The sequence below is a fragment of the Tachyglossus aculeatus genome, chromosome 1, assembly GCF_015852505.1.
Source record: "Tachyglossus aculeatus isolate mTacAcu1 chromosome 1, mTacAcu1.pri, whole genome shotgun sequence".
NCBI classification, from domain to species: Eukaryota; Metazoa; Chordata; class Mammalia; order Monotremata; family Tachyglossidae; genus Tachyglossus; species Tachyglossus aculeatus.
The window spans coordinates 112,683,469-112,701,727 of NC_052066.1; the positions used below are offsets into that span (position 1 = coordinate 112,683,469).

General features: G+C 43.2%; 1 long non-coding RNA gene across 1 annotated transcript in view; it reads right to left on the bottom strand.

Annotated features, from left to right (window-relative positions):
* Positions 1-2,211: 2,211 nt before the first annotated feature.
* LOC119928058 overlaps positions 2,212-18,259 on the bottom strand; it is a 158,376-nt gene continuing 142,328 nt past the window's right edge. Inside the window, exon 5 of the long non-coding RNA XR_005451067.1 lies at positions 2,212-2,273. This is a non-coding gene — a long non-coding RNA (uncharacterized LOC119928058). The remainder of the gene's footprint in view (positions 2,274-18,259) is intronic.

The following is an 18,259-nucleotide window of genomic DNA, read 5'->3' on the forward strand; positions in this document are numbered from 1 at the left end:
AGAGAAGTTAGGTGACTTGTTAAGGTCATACAGCAGGCATGTGGCAGCATGGGGATTAGAACCCAGGTCCTCTGACTTCAAGGCCCGGGCTCTTTCCACTAGCCCACACTGCTTCTCATCCTAGCTTGCCATTTTATGCTGCAGATAAATTATAAATGATGCAGCCTCTGCTGGTGAAATCTGGATGTTAATTCCTGTTGTACAATGCGGAAAATGGTCAAAGAAACTGCAGCTATATTGCTCTGCAAACAACAGGTGCTTAGGCCAGTGCTCTACATACAGTAGGCACTCAATAAAAATTGATGATGATAGCCCATGTCATTAGCCCATAGTTAAGCATTTTAATTTTATCTCCATTTAGAAGCTTCCACTCTTGGGAAGGGAGGTTGATCCACTTCATATCTAAGCAAATCTGCTTTCTTTCACTAACAACCAAGTAGACTGATAACTTTGTCTTTTATGAAAGCAGACCAAGAGCAAATATTAGGCATTTTTTCTTAAATGGTATTAAAGTTATTTCTCCATGCTAAACCGAGTGCTAAGCACCACAATAAATAGCCACAACATAATTAAGTTGGATATTCATTCATTCATTCAATCGTATTTATTGAGCACTTACTGTGTGCAGAGCACTGTACTAAGCACTTGGGAAGTACAAGTCGGCAACATATAGAGACAGTCCCTACCCAACAACGGGCTCACAGTCTAGAAGCCCCCAAAAAAGCAAACTTCACCATGTGACAAGAAGAAAAAAAAATACGCGTGAAACCCACTTGCTCCTTTTAATAGCCCCAGTGTTCATTACCCCATTTTCAATTTAGTGAGTCAGAGTTGAGATTAGTGTTATCGCAGATTATACTGGTATACTTTCAAGTCATTGATTTGGGCTTGGAAATAAAGCCTGCCATCCCAACTCTGTTATATTGCACTAATCTAAGTGCTTAATATAATAATAATGATAATGATGACATTTTTTAAGTGCTTACTATGTGCAAAGCACTGTTCTAAGCGCTGGGGAGGTAACAAGGTGATCAAGTTGTCCCACGGGGGGCTCACAGTCTTAATCCCCATTTTACAGATAAGGTAACTGAGGCCCAGAGAAGTTAAGTGACTTGCCCAAAGTCACACAGCTGACAATGGGCGGAGCCGGGATTTGAACTCATGACCTTTGACTCTTTGGAGTCAGGCTCTTTCCAGTGAGCCATGCTGCTTCCCACAGTGATATAGTCCCTGTACCACATGTGGCTCACAGTCTAATCGGAAACAGGTATTTCATCCCCATTTTACAGTTGAGGAAACTAAAGCACAAAGAGGTTAAGTGACTTGCCCAAGGTCACGCAGCAGGCAAGTGGTGGAGCCACGATTGAACCCAGATAATAATAATAATAATAATGGCATTTAAGTGCTTACTATGTGCAAAGCACTGTTCTAAGCGCTCTCTAAGGTCTGTACTGTTTCCACTATGCCATGTTGCTTGTTAGCCACTTGTATCTTTTTGAAAATGTAATATGCATCTTACTATGAGTCCCTGTAAAGTTAACATCTCTTCCCTCCCAATCCTGTCAATCAATCAATCAATCAATCAATCGTATTTATTGAGCGCATACTATGTGCAGAGCACTGTACTAAGCGCTTGGGAAGTACAAATTGGCAACACATAGAGACAGTCCCTACCCAACAGTGGGCTCACAGTCTAAAAGGGGGAGACAGAGAACAGAACCAAACATACCAACAAAATAAAATAAATAGGATAGAAATGTACAAGTAAAATAAATAAATAAATAAATAAATAAATAGAGTAATAAATATGTACAACCATATATACATATATACAGGTGCTGTGGGGAAGGGAAGGAGGTAAGATGGGGGGATGGAGAGGGGGACGAGGGGGAGAGGAAGGAAGGGGCTCAGTCTGGGAAGGCCTCCTGGAGGAGGTGAGCTCTCAGCAGGGCCTTGAAGGGAGGAAGAGAGCTAGCTGTCTGTCGACAGCTGTCGACACTATGGTGAAGGCATAATTCAGCCTGGATTCTAATGCAACACATTTTTGCTTTGAATGCTTCCAAGGCTTTTCTAGATCCTAGCAAGGCTCTCAATCCTGCTCTTGAAGCTCTGCCGGGAACCACTGATAACTACAAGAGCGCCTATGGTGAGAAGCAATCTACTCAAGCCTTAGGCATGAGGCTTATCAACATCTCATGGCCACTTAACTTACCAGTTCAACAGGTGCATCTTAGAAGAGTAATTGCTGCCATTATGTTCCAGAGTCACACCCACTGTGAGAAAATAAAAATAGTTTAATCATTTGACTCCAAGGCTTTTCCCTCTGGAGATCGGGGCTCAATGGAAAGATCACGGGCTTTGGAGTTAGAGGTCATGGGTTCAAATCCCAGCTCCTTCACTTAGCTTTGTGACTTTGGGCAAGTCACTTAACTTCTCTGGGCCTCAGTTACCTCATCTGTAAGATGGGGATTAAGACTGTGAACCCCACATGGGACAACCTGATCACCTTGTAACCTCCCCAGCGCTTAGAACAGGGCTTTGCACATAGAAAGCGCTCAACAAATACCATTAAAAAAAATTGGGGCTGCTTAACTGTCATAACTCCAGGATGGGGCTGCCTTAAGCTATCCAGTATTTAGGGTGATGCCAGGGAAGTGTGGGACAAACAGCTTCGGCTAAGACCTAGTTGAGAGTTCTGGGAAGGCCCCAGAGACCATTGTTGAGCCATATTCCCAAACAAGATAATGAGCAAATTGAACATTTAATCAGTACTGCAAATTAATAATGATAGTATAAAAATTTGTTGTATAATAATAATAATAATAATTGCATTTATTAAGCACTTACTATGTGCAAAGCACTGTTCTAAGAGCTGGGGAGGTTACAAGGTGATCAGGTTGTCCCACGAGGGGCTCACTTTTAATCCCCATTTTACAGATGAGGAAACTGAGGCCCAGAGAAGTGAAGTGACTTGCCCAAAGTCACACAGCTGACAGTTGGCGGAGCCGGGATTTGAACCCATGACCTCTGACTCCAAAGCCCAGGCTACTTAGACTGAGCCACGCTGCTTCTCAATATGACAATATGACAATAGTAATAATAAGGATATTTGTGAAGCACTTACTAGGTGCCAGGCACTATACTAAGTGCTTAGATGGATAGAAGCAAATCGGATTTGACGCAGTCCCTGTCCCATGTGGGGCTCCCAGTCTCAATCTCCGTTTTACAGATGAGATAACTGAGGCACAGAGAAGAGAAGTGACTTGCCCAAGGTCACACAGCAGACAAATGGAAGCACCAGAATTAGAACCCATGACCTTCTGGCTCCCAGGCCTATGCTTTATCCACTATACCATGCTGCTTCTTAAAGACTTACCATGTGCCAAGCACTTTACTAAATTCTGGGATGAGTTAGGTGATATTCAGGTTGGACATAGTCCCTGTCCAAAATAGGGCTCCCAATCTAAGTAGGAGGGAAAACAGGTTTTGAATCCTCATTTTATAGATGGAGGAGGGAGTTGAAGACTGAAACAGCTTGTGAGGGCAATGGTCACGGGAGTCAATACGAAAATAGGATTGTTTCAGTGAGGAGGAGAAGGTTTAGTTAAAGCAGGAGAAGATGCATCTGAAATGCCGAAGGTTGGCCTGGATTTCTACCAGTAGTGCTCTACAGTGCATGCACAGGAGTGGAGAAAACATACAGGAGAGGCGATGCAAGGTTGTGGATTGGTGCTTTGAGATTAATAATGATAATAGTAATAATGATGGTATTTGTTAAGCACTTTGTGCAAAGCACTATTCTAAGCAGTGGGGGGATACAAGGTGATCAGGTTGTCCCATGTGGGGCTCACAGTCTTAATCCCCATTTTACAGATGAAAGAAGTGAGGCACAAAGAAGTTAAGTGACTTGCCCAAAGTCACACAGCTGACAATTGTCGGAGCCAGGATTTGAATCCCTGATCTCTGACTGATTAATGAAGGGACACTGGAGCTAGAGAGTCGAGTTCAGTGATGAGAGTATAGATTTGTATGCCATGAGGAGCAAATTTAGATATGGAGACCAAATGGGGCATGATGACTTTGGAAAATTGGAGGGTTTTTTATGGTTTTTGTGAAGTGCTTACTATTTGTCAGGCACTGTACTAAGAGCTGGGATTGATACAAGTTGATAAGGTTGGACACAGTCTCTGTCCCACGCAGGGCTCACAGTCTTAATCCCCATTTTTTAGATGATATAACCAAGGTGCAGAAGTTAAGAAGTTAAGTGACTTGTCCAAGGTCACAGCAGACAATTCATTCATTCATCCAATTGTATTTATTGAGTTCATACTTTGTGCAGAGCACTGTACTAAGCACTTGGGAGAGTACAATAAAACAATAAGCAGACGTGTTTCTTGCCCAAAATGAATTTACAGTCTAGATGGGGAGGAGACCGATATTAATATAAATAACTTACAGAGATGTACGTAAGTCTGTGGGGTTGGGGGGCAGTGAACAAAGAGAACAAGTCGGAGTGATGCAGAAGGGAGTGGGAGAAGGGGAAAGGGGAGCTTAGTCAAGGAAGGCCTCTTGGAGGAGGTGTGCCTTCGTTAAGGCTTTGAAGAAGGGCAGAGTAATTGTCTGGCACATTTGAGGGGGGAGCATGTTCCAGGCCAGAGGCAGGATGTGGATGAGGGGTCAGTGATTAAACAGATAAGATTGAGGCACAGGGAGAAGGATAGCAATAGAGGAGTGAAGTGGAGTTGGGATTAGAGCCCAGATCCTCTTAATCAATCAATCAATCATATTTATTGAGCACTTACTGTATGCAGAGCACTGTACTAAGCACTTGGGAAGTACAAGTTGGCAACATATAGAGACAGTCCCTACCCAACAGTGGGCCCACAATCTAAAAGGAGAGACAGAGAACAAAACCAAACATATTAACAAAATAAAATAAATAGAATAGATATGTACAAGTAAAATAAATAGAGTAATAAATATGTACAAACATATATACATACATACAGGTGCTTGTGGGGAAGGGAAGGAGGTAGGATGGGGGGATGGAGAGGGGGACGAGGGGGAGAGGAAGGAAGGGGCTCAGTCTGGGAAGGCCTCCTGGAGGAGGTGAGCTCTCAGTAGAGCTTTGAAGGGAGGAAGAGAGCTAGCTTGGCGGATGGGCAGAGGGAGGGCATTCCAGGCCTGGGGGATGACGTGGGCCGGGGGTCGATGGCGGGACAGGCGAGAATGAGGCACAGTGAGGAGATTAGCGGCAGAGGAGTGGAGGGTGTGGGCTGGGCTGGAGAAGGAGAGAAGGGAGGTGAGGTAGGAGGGGGCGAGGTGATGGACAGCGTTGAAGCCCAGGGTGAGGAGCTTCTGCCTGATGTGCAGATTGATTGGTAACCACTGGAGATTTTTGAGGAGGGGAGTAACATGCCCAGAGCATTTCTGGACAAAGACAATCCGGGCAGCAGCATGAAGTATGGATTGAAGTGGGGAGAGACACGAGGACGGGAGATCGGAAAGGAGGCTGATACAGTAGTCCAGACGGGATAGGATGAGAGCTTGAATGAGCAGGGTAGCAGTTTGGATGGAGAGGAAAGTGCAGATCTTGGCAATGTTGCGGAGCTGAGATCGGCAGGTTTTGGTGACGGCTTGGATGTGAGGGGTGAATGAGAGAGCGGAGTTGAGGATGACACCAAGGTTGCGGGCTTGTGAGATGGAAAGGATGGTAGTGCCATCAACAGTGACGGGAAAGTCAGGGAGAGGGCAGGGTTTGGGAGATCTATGCTCTGTCCACTAAACCACACTGCTTCCCCTTTGTTTCCAAGTCTCAGCATTTGATTGTATACTCAGCTATTTCATCAGGATATACTTGATACACTTTTTAATGCTATTTGTTAAGTGCTTATTATGTGCCAGACAATGTACTAAGCATTGGGGCAGGTAGAAGATAATCTGGTTGGCCACAGTCCCTATCCCATATAGGGCTCCAAATCTGAAGAGTAATTTTATAGTTGTAGTACTTGAGGTACAGAGAAATTAAGTGATTTGCTCAAGGTCACAAAGACAAGTGGCAGAGCTGGGTTTAGAATCCAGGTCTTCTAATTCCCAGGTCTGTACTCTTTCCACTCATAATAATAATAATAATAATAATGATGGCATTTATTAAGTGCTTACTATGTGCAAAGCACTGTTCTAAGCACAGGGGAGTTACAAAGTGATCAGGTTGTCCCATGGTCACAGTCTTAATCCTCATTTTACAAATGATGTAACAGGCACAGAGAAGTTAAGTGACTTGCCCAAAGTCACACAGCTGACAATTGGCAGAGCTGGGATTTGAACCCATGATCTCTGACTCCATCATCATCAACATCATCATCAATCATATTTATTGAGCACTTACTGTGTGCAGAGCACTGTACTAAACGCTTGGGAAGTACAAGTTGACAACATATAGAGACAGTCCCTACCCAATAGTGAGCTTACAGTCTAAAAGGAGTGGGCTCACAGTCTAAAAGACTCCAAAGCCCGTGCTCTTTCCACTGAGCCACGCTGTTTCTCATAATAATGTTGATATTTGTTAAGCACTTACTATGTGCCAAGCACTATTCTAAGTGCTGGGGTAGATACAAGATCATCAGGTTGCCCCATGTTGGGCTCACAGTCTTCATCCCCATTTTACAGATGAGGTAACTGTGGCACAGAGAAGTGAAGTGACTTGCTCAAGGTCACACAGCTGACAAGTGGCCGAGCTGGGATTAGAACCTACGACCTCTGACTCCGAAGCCTGTGCTCTTTCCCTTGAGCCATGCTGCTTCTATAATAATGATGGTACTTGTTAAGCGCTTACTAATTCCCATTTTACAGATGAGGTAACTGAGGCCCAGAGAAGTGAAGTGACTTGCCCAAAGTCACACAGCTGACAAGTGGGGGAGCCAGGATTAGAACCCATGACCTCTGACTCCCAAACCTGTGTTCTTTCCACTAGGCTGTGCTGCTTCATTCCTTCCTGAGGAAGGGGAGGAGATGGGAAGCTGCCAAGGAATGTCAGCCTGGAATGAAATGCCAAACAATTCATTTGAAACTAAACATTACCATTATGTTACAAACCCTTATGAACCTCCTGAAGCCTCTCTTATAGGAGAGCAACTCTTCTCCTGATTGTTGTTCATCAGGCTGGAAGTAGGCTGTGGTGGCATCTGAATTATTTTGAGTGTGGGCTTCACTGCATATATTTTTATGGTATTTCATTAAACCCTTACTCTGTGCCAGACATTGCACTAAACACTGGGGTAGATACAAGATAATCAGGTTGGGCACAGCCCGTGGACCTCACAGTCTTAATCACCATTTTATAGATTAGGGAAATGAGGCACAGAGAAGTTGTGACTTGCCCAAGGTCACACAGAAGACAAATGGTGGAGCCGGGATTAGAACCTAGGTCCTCTGACTCAAAGGCCTCTGCTCTATCCACTTCGCCACAATTCTTCAACTCTTGTGCTAAACTCTCCCAAGTGTTAGTATAATTTTGTGCTCACAGTAAGTGCTCAATAAGCAGCTTGAGAAGCAGTGAAGTCTAGTAGAAAGAGTTGGGCCTGGCAGTCAGAGGACCTGGGTTCTAGTTCTGGCTCTGCCAGTTGTCTGTTGTGGGATATTGCGCCAAGTCACTTAGTTTTTCTATGCCTAAATTCCTCATCTGCAAAATGGGAATACAGTACCCGTTCTCCCTCCTACTTTTTATGGTATTTAAGGGCTTACTATGATCAAACACTCTTTTAAGTGCTGGGGTAGATACAAGTTAATTAGTTTGGACACAGTTCCAGTCCAAAATGAGGCCCATAGTCTTACTAGGAAAGAGAACAGTAGAACTGAGGGATAAAGAAGTTAAGTGACTTAGAATGTTATCAATAATGACAATAATAATGATAATAATGAATACCATTGATTCACTGAAAGAAAAAGCAGATGGGAATTAGACACAGAGCCTCTCCCTTTAGGAGTTCACAATCTATCCTCCTAGATGTCACTGGGAACTTTCAGGAATGGGCCTAAACATCATTTTGCTGAGTCCATGGTGGGACATATTCTCTGGCCCCCCATCCTTCTCTCCTTCCTTAGAGAAGCGCATGGCTTAGTGGAAAGAGCACGGGCTTTGGAGTCAGAGGTCATGGGTTCAAATCCCAGCTCCACCACTTGTCAGCTGTGTGACTTTGGGCAAGTCACTTAACTTCTCTGGACCTCAGTTCCCTCATCTGGAAAATGGGGATTAAGATTGTGAGCCCCACGTGGAACAACCTGCTCACCTTGTATCTCCCCAGCGCTTAGAACAGTGCTTTACACATAGTAAGCGCTTAACAAATACCATTTTAAAAGAAGTAAGACAATGGAATATTTCCTCCATGGATTTATAAGAGTTCTCTTCTCCCTGCTTTTGTGCCTGGGTGAGAGTTTGGTAATGATATAATAATAATAATTGTGGCACTCTTCTAAGCGCTGGGGCAGATACGAGCAAATCAGGTTGAACACCATTCCTGTTCAACATGGGGCTCAATTTTAATCCCCATTTTCAGCCTAAGTAACTGAGGCACAGAGGACTTAAGTGATTTGCCCAAGGTCACACAGCAGGCAAGTGGCAGAGTCAGAATTAGAACCTAGGTTCTTCTGACTCTGTCTTGTGCTCTATCCACTAGGCCACAATAGTTTAAATTGGTTGTGTTAGTTTACCCTATAACTTAAATTGCCTTAGAGTTTTAAGTTGGACCAGTATATAAATGGGTAAATAGTGAAGAGTAAAGGGGAAAGAGATACTTTGTTCAGGTGAACTTTGGAATGCACCGGGAAAAAAAACACAATCTGAAGACAAGCATAGGCAGAAATTGACAAATGAACCTCCAAGGATGAGGTTAACTTTAATTTCTGAAGTTTTCTATCTTGGGAGCAAAGTTAGTCCCATTTACTGTCTTGATTTTAAAAATGGAAAAGCTCAGGGAAGACTAGTATAGTTTATTCCTGAAATTTCACCTGTCATTGCATTTAAGCAGTGATTTCTATTTAAAATCTTGATAGGTCATCAGGTACAAGAAACAAAAATGAAGATTTTTGGAATTTTTGGATTTGAATTTTGAATTTTGGATTTGGATTTAGGAATTTTTGGGGAAAACTTAGATTCTGTTTTTGATGTTATAGCATTTACTACTTCTTTGCAAAATACAATTTTTGTTTCATATGATGTGTCTGTGCTGCAGGAAAATTTAAATGAAATATTTAGTCTTGCAAAGCTTGTTATTTCCTTCTGCATTTTGCTATATTTTTTTGGAGGGGTTGGTGTAGTTTCATGACAAAAAATTGTATTGGAACCATTTTAAACAGCATAATGTGCCAGGCAGAAAAACTGTTACAACATAGAATATCTCCTTTTTTCTTATTCCTGAAATTTTCAACTAATGGATAACAAATTAACATTAACTATCATGTACAGAGTGTGGTGCCAAACATCAAATACTTTTTGGAATCTCTCACTGTTTTTTAATAGGAATCTCTCTAATAATGTAGTGTGATCTTTAAAATGAAATATCCCAACAGTACCTAAGAAACAAAAAGTGCAGTGGAAATTTTGAAATTCTCCAGGTAAGATGATCAGTATTGTCAGGGATAGCCAGGCTGGATAATTGAGATTGTTTTCAAATTGTTTTGGAAATTGGACTTTTGGACTTTTCAAATTGGATAGAAATTGGCCATCTACTGCCGCTCCACTCTCACTGATCCTTTCCATTCAGATATTGATCTTTTGATGAATCATAAATTGAGTGCTTACTATGTGAATTATACTGTACTAAGGGCTTAGAAGAGATCCTTTTCATTCATCTTGCACTAAAGTGTTTTATAAACTGACAAGCAGTTTGGGGTACTGTTCTCAGTGAACAAGCAAGTTAAATATAAAACTGAGTACAAAAATTAGACTGATTTATTTTGCCGCTGATTTATGAATAGAATAATCAAGAATGGAAAAGATACAATTCCCCTCCTCCCTTCCTTTCCCCCTCAGCCAGGAACTCCCTCTGCATATATACATACATACGTTCTACACCACCACTCTCATCACCTTCAAAGCTTTATCAAGGTCACATCTCTTCCAAGAGGCCTAAATAAGCTCTCTTTTCTCCAGCTCCCTCTCCCTTCTGCATCTTTGTTTTTTTTTATGCTATTTGTTAAGCACTTACTATTTGCCAGACACTGTTCCAAGTGCTGGAGTAGATACAAGATAATCACACTGGATGTGTTCCATTTACCACATGGGGATAATATTATAAATCCTCATTTTATAGATGAGGTACCTGAGGTCCAGAGAAGTTATATGACTTGCCCAAGTTCATGCAGCAGGCAAGTGGCGGAGCGCAATTAGAACCTAGGAGACCTTCTGACTTCCAAGCCCATGCTCTACTGCTAAATTACACTGCTCATCAGGCCTCTGGGCATTTGATATTCACTCCACTCTCAACCCCAAAACACTTAAGTACATATCTATGAATTATATATCATATTATTTATTGATATTAATATCTGCCTCCCCTGTAGACCATGACCTCACTATGGACAGGGAATGTATCAGCCAACTCTGTTGTATTTTATTCTCCCAAACACTTAGTAGAGTACTTTACACTCATTCATTAATTCATTCATTTGTATTTATTAAACACTTACTTTGTGCAGAGTACTGTACTAAGCACATGGGAGAGTACAATACAACAATAAGCAGACCCACAACGAGCTTACAGTCTAGAGGAGGGGAGACAGACATCAATACAAATAAATAAATTACAGATATGTATGTAAGTGCTGTGGGGCTCAGAGGGGGGAAGAGCAAAGGGAGCAGGACGTGGGAAGGATGTGGGAGATGAAGAAAGGTGGAGCTTAGTCTAGGAAGGCCTCTTGGAAAAGATGTGCCTGCAATAAGGGTTTGAAGTCTGGGAGAGTGATTGTTGGATTTGAGGAGGGAGGAAGTTCCAGGACAGAGGCAGGATGTGGAATAGGGGTTTGTGGTGAGATAGGTGAGACTGGTACACAGTGAGAAGGTTAGCACTAGAAGAGTGAAGTGTGTGGGTTGGGTTGTAGGAGAGAAGCGAGGCGTGGTAGGAGAGGGTTAAGTGGTGAAGTGCTTTAAAGCCAGTGGTGAGGAGTTTTTGTTTGATCTGGAAGTGGATGGACAACCACTGGAGTTTTCAGAGGATGGGAGTGACATGTCCTGAACATTTTTGTAGAAAAGTGATCCAGGCAGCAGAGTGATGTATGGACTGGAGTGGGGAGAGGCGGGAGGCTGGGAGGTAAGAAAGGAGGCTGATGCGGTAATCCAAGTGGGATAAGATGAGTGTTTGTATTAACATAGTAGAACTTTGGATGGAGAGGAAAGGGCGATAGTAAGCACAAAGTAAGCATTCAGTAATTACCACTGATGACAATTGATGATGATGCTGATAATACTAGTAATAATGATAGCATTTGTTAAGTGCTTACTATGTGCAAAGCACTGTTCTGAGTGCTGTGGGGGGGAATACAAGGTGATCAGGTTGTCCCATGTGGGGATCACAGTCTTAATCCCCATTTTACAGATGAGGTAACTGAGGCTCAGAGAAGTTAAGTGACTTGCCCAAGGTCACACAGCAGACATGTGGTGGGGCTGGGATTAGAATCCATGACCTCTGACTCCCAAGCCCGGGCTCTTTCCACTGAGCCACATTGCTTCTCTGATGATGACACCTAGCTGGGAGGATACTGTAAGGCTATCTTGTCCATTCGTCTACCTCAGCTGGATAATCAAGCAGCACAGATGGTGTTTATACTTATAGGTCTACAAGGATGGAGATTATATAACATTCTTTTAGGCTTTTTCTGACTTTACAACAAAAGAGAAAAATGAACATTTGACCCCATCAAGACCCCTTGTAACGGAAAGTGGGAAATGCAACTAAAATAGTTTAACAGTAACAGTATCTCAAACAACTATTAAAAATCATTTGGAAGTGATGATATGTCTGAAGGTATTGAATGAATGGCCAGGTGCTATTCCAGCGCTGGTCACCATTATTTTTCTGAACTCATGGAGAGCAAGAGGAATCCCTGGGTATCAGGAAAGACTGGGTATGCTCATCTTTTAAAAAAAAGACAAAAAAGGAGTGGCTCTGTTTATTAACTATTAATTTAACATGATTGATTAAAGATCTGATTATATCCGGAGGGAGACTAGAACAGATCACAAAGCAATCAGACTTCAGTAAAGCTTTTCATTACATTTCACTAGACAGTCTCATCACAATACTAGGCTTAAATTCCTCTCTGTTCGTAACTAGAGCCTGAGAGGTGATGCCTATAGTATCTATCAGCTCATTCTGATTCAACTTCCAAAGGACAGTCTCTCCTAATTCCTCCTGTTAACCATTTACCAATTTGGAAGTCTCTAGGAAGATCCACACCTCTCAGGATCGCACTTGGAGAATTTCCATTACTCTACCAGTTTTGGCTATGGGAGGGAGACTCAAGCAGAGGCATTTCCATTCCTAGCTTGGGCAGTGGCTGGCAGTGGAAGGCAATCTGCTGCAAGTCAAAATTCACCTGTGCTGGGCATCAGTGGCATGGAAGAGAGTCAAGGGTGGAGACTCAAGTTTACAGTGAGGAACAAGGCGATGGTAAACCACTTGCGTATTTTTTCCAAGCCAACTCTATGAATACACTACCAGAACAATTGCAGATGGAAGTGGGGCGTTCTGAAAGAGATGTGTCTGTGGAGTCGGTATGGGTCAGAGACAACTCGAAAGAATAAGACAAGATGAAGTATTTCCAGCTAGTGAATTCTCCATTCTCCTGGAGACTTCAAGCCCAAAGACCTTTTCTGGGAGCTGTGCTAAGTATTTCTGGACAAGGATAACCAAATACCCATATATTGGTTAACACTCTCCATCCCTAGATTGTTAGCACCAACAAAAATTAAAGAGGTAGAGAATAATACTTGCTGTATATATCTATTCAGATGGTTGTTTGGATATTGCTGTGGGCAGGGAACCTGTCTGTTTATTGTATTGTACTCTCCCAAGTGCCTAGTACAGTGCTTTGCACCCAGTAAGCTCTCAGTAAATACTATTGAATGAATAAATCTGCTAATGGCTGTGTAAAGAGAATTCCAGACCTCTAGACTATAATAAGCTCAGTATGGGTGGGGAACGTGACTACCAACTATATTGTACTCTCCCAAGCGGCGCTCTGCACAAAGTGCTCAATAAGTGCAATTCACTGATTCAAAACACACTTAAACATTAATTTGTGTTCAGTAATTTCAAACTTAACACCCTAAATAGAACTACTTATCTTCTCACCCGAATGCTGTCCTTCCCCAATTTTCCATCACTGTAGACAGAACTACCATCCTGTCTCACAAGCCCATAACCTTGGCATTATCCTCAACTCATCTCTCTCATTCAACCCACATAATCAATCTGTCACCCTAACCTGTCAGTTCAACCTTTACATCGCTAAAATCCTCCCTTTCCTCTCCATCCAAATGGCTACCGTGTTAACCCAAGCCCTTGTCCTATCCTGCCTTGATTACTGTATCAGCTTCCTTGCTGATCACCCTGCCTTCTGTCTCTCTCCACCCCAGTCCATACTTCATTCTGCTGCCCGGTTACTTTTTCTCCAAAAATGTTCAGTTCATGTTTCTCCACTCCTGAAGAACCAACAATGGTTGCTCATCCACCTCTGCAACAAACAGAAATTCCTCACCATTGACTTTAAAGCACTCAGTCACGTTACCCTCTTCCTTCCTTACCCTGCTGCTTTCCTACTGCAACCCAGACCACACACTAGATTCCTCAAATGCCAGCCTACTTACTGTACCTCAATATCATCCATCTCACCGCCGACCTCTGGCCCACTTTCTATCTCTGGCCTGGAATGCTCTCCCTTTTCATAACTGACAGATGATCACTCTCCCCACCTTCAAAGCCTTTCTGAAGGCATATCTCCTCCAAAAAGCCTTCCCTGACAAAGCTCTCATTTCCTCTTCTCCCTCCCCTTTCTGCACTGCTCTTGTATTTAGATTGGTACCCTTTATTCACCCCTCCCTCAGCACCCCCAGAACATATGTACATGAGGTTTGAGAAGCAGCAGGGCCTAGTGGAAAGAGCGCGAGTCTGGGAGTCAGAGGCGCTAATCCCAGCTCTTCCACATGTCCGCTGTGTGACTTTGAACAAATAACTTCTCTGTGCCTGTTATACCCTCTGCAAAATGGGGATTAAATCCTTCTTCCTCTTAAACTGTGAACACCATGTGGGACAGGGACTGTGTCCAACTTGATTAACTTGTATCTACCCCAACACTTAGAACAATGCTTGGTATATAGTAAGCACTTAACAGGTATAATAATAATACTTGTTATTGTTATTAACATTGTTACAACCACAGTTTATATTAGTCTGTCTCCTCTATAAACTGTAAACTTGTTGTGGGCAGATAATGTATCTACCAACTGTTATATTCTAGTCTCCTAAGCACTTAGTGCAAGCACTCAATAAGTACGATTGACTGATAGATCAATTGATACTAAGTGCTTAGGTAGATATAGGTTAAGAAGCAGCAGAGAAGCAGCGTGGCTCAGAGGAAAGAGCACAGGCTTTGGAGTCAGAGGTCATGGGTTCAAATCCAGGCTCTGCCAATTGTCGGCTGTGTGACTTTGGGCAAGTCACTTAAGGTCTCTGTGCCTCAGTTACCTCATCTATAAAAATGGGGATTAAGACTGTGAGCCCCCTGTGGGACAACCTGAACACCTTGTAACCTCCCCAGCGCTTAGAACAGTGCTTTACATATAGTAAGTGCTTAATAAATGCCATTATTATTATTATTGTCATTATTATTAGTATCCAGGTCTTACAAGTTGCTGTCCTTCATGGTTTTTACAGTCTAAGTGGGAGGGAGAACAGACATTTAATCCCCACTCAGAGGCACAGAGAAGTCAAGTGAGTTGGCCAAAGTTGCACAGCAGACAAGTTGCAGAGCAAGAATTAGAACCCAGGCCCATGCTATTTCTTCTGGCCACTACTGCTTTCTAGTGGAGTCAGAACTAATTAACAAAACTTCTCTGCACAGAACAGCAGAGACATTCTGTGAAAATGAGGATCCCCTCATGGATTCTACTAGACTTTACTCTCTTGCCCCCTAACCAGGACAACTTTAGCAATCTGGAAAAAGGGCAATTGTCCCTGATCTACCGCATACGTGGACACACAGTGGCTATCAAGAGGAGGCCACTGTGACGGTCATCATCATCATCAATCATCAGTAGTATTTACTGAGCGGTTATTATTATGTAACAGCTCCATGATAGAGAGAAAATCTGGCCATTTAGCCCCATTTAGACACGTCCAGAGCTTTCTAGGGGCAGTCCAGGGGACTACAAATCTCCCTTATGGCCACGGGCCTGCACTGTGCTCCCAAACCCACAGAATCAGGGTGACAAATCATTCAAGCAAGTATGCAAGTAGCTTATATTCCCTTGCTAAGAACAAATTCCTCCTGCAGTGATATTCTAATAGACCAAAGAGGTAGTGCACAAAGTTATATATTGTTTTACCTTTTTTTTCTTAACTGGATACTTATAGGTCTTTCTCTTAAAGGTAGTGAAATGTGGCTCTCTGGGAGAAGTGAGTCATTCTAAAGTTTGTACTTGGCATTCTAATTGAACTTATTTCCTTTTAGTTTCTTCCTTCTTTCAGAAACTGTTCAATGCTTGACTGGCAGTTTATAGACCAAACCAATTTAAATACAGCTTGATATAGAAAATGATGTTGGCAATCAGGTTTTGGGTTGAGAGTGGTTGTACGCTTGATATATATATATCCAACCACTTACATCTCCCGCAAGAGTTATTTTTCTTTTATGACATTTGTTATGCATTTACTATGTACCAGGAACTATTCTAAGCACTGGGGTAGATATAAGTTAATCAAAGCACTGGGATAGATAAGTTCATCGAAGTCCCTGTCCCACATAGGGGTCACAGTCTTAATCCCCATTTTATAGATGAGGTAACTGTGGCACAGACACATGAAGTGTCTTGCCCAAGGTCACATAGCAGGCAAGTGGCACAGCCGGGATTAGAACCCAAGTCCTCTGACTCCTAGGCCCGTGCTCTTTTCAGCAAGCCATGGTGCTTTGCTGATTTACATATTAAGTGGAGGGAGAGGAAGAATGGAAAAGTGGGTGTACCTTCCATACCATTCTTTTCCTGACTCCTGCTCCCTTATTGAATGAAGTAAGGATTCCTTAAGACTTCATCCATACTTCACACCACTGCCCGGATTGTCTGTGTCCAGAAACGCTCTGGGCATGTTACTCCCCTCCTCAAAGATCTCCAGTGGCTACCAATCAACCTACACATCAGGTAAAAACTCCTCACCCTGGGCTTCAAGGCTGTCCATCCCCTCGCCCCCTCCTACCTAACCTCCCTTCTCTCCTTCTACAGCCCAGCCCGCACACTCCGCTCCTCTGCCGCTAATCTCCTCACTGTGCCTTGTTCTCACCTGTCCCGCCGTCGACCCCCAGCCCACATCATTCCCCTGGTCTGGAATGCCCTCCCTCCCAACATCCGCCAAGGTAGCTCTCTTCCTCCCTTCAAGGCCCTACTGAGAGCTCACCTCCTCCAGGAGGCCTTCCCAGACTGAGCCCCCTCCTTCCTCTCACCTTCCTCCCCCTCCCCATCCCCCTGGCCTTACCTCCTTCCCCTCCCCACAGCACCTGTATATATGTTTGTACATATTTATTACTGTATTTATTTTATTTGTACATATTTATTCTATTTATTTTATTTTGTTAATATGTTTTGTTTTGTTCTCTGTCTCCCCCTTCTAGACTATGAGCCCACTATTGGGTAGGAACCGTCTCTATTGTTGCCAAATTGTACTTCCCAAGCCCTTAGTACAGTGCTCTGCACACAGTAAGCGCTCAACAAATACGATTGAATGAATGAATGAATGAATGAATAAACTTTCCATTCTTTCTGGCTGCTTCCCCTTTCCCAGGAATGAGGGGGCCTTAGGGAATGCTTTACCCGGATTCCTCTGCTCTCTTTCCACGTTCCTCTAAACAGGCTCTGATGAACATCTGAAACTCTCTTCACTTTACTACCTCCCATTGATTTCCAGACAAAGCTGGTAGGTGGCCAAGTGCTTAGGACATAGTAAGAACTCAATTAATAATCATCAGGGCATGTTTCCCCACTCCTCAAGAACCTCCAGTGGTTGCCCGTCCACCTCCTCATCAAATGGAAACTCCTCGCTAGTGGCTTTAAAGCACTCAATCAACTTGCCCCCTCCTAACTCACCAGCTATACTCTCCTACTACAACCCATCCTGCACACTTCGCTACTCTGTCAAACCTTCTCATCTGTGCCTGGATCTCATCTGTGTCACTGTCGACCTCTCACCCACATTTCCCCCTTCTAGACTGTGAGACCACTGTTGGGTAGGGACTGTCTCTATATGTTGCCAACTTGCACTTCCCAAGCGCTTAGTACAGTGCTCTGCACACAGTAAGTGCTCAATAAATATGATTGATTGATTGATCCTGCCTCTGGCCTGGAACTCCCTCCTTCCTTATATCCGACAAACAGTTACACTCCCCTTCAAAGTCTTATTGAAGGCATGTCCTCTCTTTTCCTTTTCTTCAACTCCCTTCTGCATCGCACGGACTTGCTGCCTTTATTTAACCCCCTTCCCAGCCCCACAGCACTTAAGTACATATCTGTAATTTATTTATTTATGGTAATGTCTTTTTCCCCCTCTAGACTGTCAGCTCCTTTGGGCAGGGAACCAGTGTGTTACATTGCACTCTCCCAAGTGTTTAGTACAGCACAAGAAGCAGCGTGGCTCAGTGGAAAGAGCCCAGGCTTGGGAGTCAGAGGTCATGGGTTCTAGTCCCAACTCCGCCACTTGTCTGCTGTGTGACTTTGGGCAAGTCACTTAACTTCTCTGTGCCTGTTACCTCATCTGTAAAATGGGGGTGAAGACTGTAAGCCCCACCTGGGACAACCTGATTACCTTGTATGTACCCCAGTGCTTAGAACAGTGCTTGGCACCTAGTAAACACTTAACAAATACCAACATTATTATTATTATTACAGTGCTGTGCATACAGTAAGCACTCAGTAAATACAGTTGACTGATTGACGAAGGGGTGAGCAAATGACTTTTAAAAGAATGTTTATTTGTAGGATTGCTATATCCAGAAAGGA